We start from the raw sequence: 2,500 nt of genomic DNA on the forward strand, positions 1-2,500 counted from the left end.
TGCAGGCAATTACCTTCTCAGCAGTGTGCATGATACGCTGCAGTCTGCTCTTGTCCTTGGCAGTGGCAGCAGCGTACCAGACGGTTATGGAGGAGGTGAGGATGGATTCAATGATCGCTGTATAGAATTGCACCATCATTGTCTTTGGCAGGTTGCATTTCTTCAGCTGCCGTCGAAAGTACATCCTCTGTTGAGCTCTCTTGGCGAGGGAGCTGATGTTCAGTTCCCACTTGAGGTCCCGGCAGAGAATAGTGCCCAGGAAGCGGAAGGACTCCACAATTTTGACTGCGGAGTCTAACAGGGTGATGGCGGTGAGTGGGGCTGTATTCTTCCTGAAGTCCACAACCATCTCAACTGTCCTTAGAGCATTTAGCTCTAAGTTGTTCTGGCTACACCAGGTCACCAGGTTGTCAGCTTCCCACCTATAGTCAGACTCATCCCCACCAGAGATCAGCCCAATGAGGGTGGTGTCGTCCGACAAACTTCAAGAGTTTGACGGACAGATGATTGGAGGCGCAGCTGTTGGTATACAGGGAGAAGAGCAGTGGGCAAAGGACGCAGCCCTGAGGAGTTCCCGTGCTGATGGACCTGGAGTCAGAGACTTCTGTTCCCGGCTTAACGCACTGCTTCCTGTCAGAGAGGAAGTCTGTGATCCACCTGCAGGTGGAGTAGGGCACGTTCAGCTGGAAGAGCTTGTCCTGAAGCAGGGCAGGGATGATGGTGTTGAAGGCAGAGCTGAAGTCCACAAACAGGATCCTGGCGTAGGATGCTGGGGCGTCCACATGCTGTAGGGTGAAGTGGAGGGCCATGTTAACTGCGTCGTCCACAGACCTGTTGGCTCTGTAGGCAAACTGAAGGGGGTCCAGGAGAGGGTCTGTGATGGCTTTGAGGTGTGCCAGGAGCAGGCGCTCAAAAGACTTCATTACCACAGATGTAAGGGCGACCGGTCTGTAATCATTTAGTCCTGTTGGCCTTAGCTTTTTGGGCACAGCGATGATGGTGGAGGACTTGAGACAGGCTGGTACATGGCATGTCTCCAGGGAGGTGTTAAAGATGTTGGTGAACACCGGAGACAGCTGGCCAGCGCAGTGCCTGAGGGTGGCTGGAGAGACAGAGTCCGGCCCGGCTGCTTTGCGTGGATTCTGCCTCTTGAAAAGCCCATTAACTTCTCCCTCCTGAAAGGAGAGAGTCGTTTCTGTAGTATGGGTGGGGGATGGGGCCTCTTGGGTGGGAAGGGGTGGTTCAGGACAGTCCAATTGTCTTTCAAATCTACGGTAGAACTCGTTCAGGTCGTTGGCTAGGCGGGAGTCGTTAGTGGTGTGGGGCGCTCTGGGTTTGTAGTTGGTGATGTGCCTGAGCCCTTTGGCAGACAGAAGCAGCGTCGTTAGTAGAGAACTGGTGTTTTAGTGTCTCTGAGTACAGTCGTTTAGCCTCTCTCACCGCTTTGCTAAACCTGTTCTTCGACTCCTTGAATCTGTCTCTATCCCCACTCCTAAACGCTTCCTCCTTCTCCAACCTCAACCTTTTGAGCTTTGCTGAGAACCAGGGCTTGTTGTTGTTAAAGTTCACCCTGGTACGTGTTGGGATACAGCAGTCCTCACAGAAGCTGATGTACACAGCCTCTGTGAGTTCATCCAGACTATTGGTAGCAGTCGTGAACATATCCCAGTCAGTACAGTCTAAGCACGCCCGCAAATCTTCCACAGCCTCACTGGTCCACTGTTTAGATGTCCTCACAGCAGGTTTACAGAGTTTTAGTTGCTGCCTGTATGCACGAATCAGGTGGACCAAGGGAGTTCTGTGCGAGCCGAACAGCCCCGTGACCCACAAGAGAAACATCCCCGCCAAATTCGAGCGTTTGACGGGGTCTATCCGTGAAAAAATATTCACGTTTTTGAGTGCACATGCATTTCTGCTGCAAATGCCTCTGGAAGTTTCATGCCGTTCGTATGCCAATTGTGGCAACACGAAAATGACCCGTTTTCCCATTCCGAGGGATTTCTGTGCGACCCTAACAGCCCCGTGAGCCACAAGAGACACATCCCCGCCAATTTCTAGCGTTTCACGGGGTCTATCCGTGAAAAATATAGACGTTTTTGAGTGCACATGCATTTCTGCTGCAGATGCCTCTGGAAGTTTCATGCCGTTCGTACGCAATGTGGCAACACGAAAATGACCCCTTTTCCCATTCCGAGGGATTTCTGTGCGACCCTAACTAACAGCGCCCGTGAGCCACAAGAGAGACATCCCCGCCAATTTATAGCGTTTCACGGGGTCTATCCGTGAAAAATATAGACGTTTTTGAGTGCACATGCATTCCTGCTGCAAATGCCTCTGGAAGTTTCATGCCGTTCCTATGCAATGTGGCCACACAAAAATGACCCGTTTTCCCATTCCGAGGCATTTCTGTGCGACCCTAACAGCCCCGTGAGCCACAAGAGAGACATCCCCGCCAACTTCTAGCGTTTGACGGGGTCTATGCGTGAAAAATATTAAAATT

The sequence above is a fragment of the Petromyzon marinus genome, unplaced genomic scaffold (assembly GCF_048934315.1).
Source record: "Petromyzon marinus isolate PM22_M1 ecotype Great Lakes invasive population unplaced genomic scaffold, UKy_Petmar_22M1.pri1.0 PM_G_Scaffold_221, whole genome shotgun sequence".
NCBI lineage: Eukaryota > Metazoa > Chordata > Hyperoartia > Petromyzontiformes > Petromyzontidae > Petromyzon > Petromyzon marinus.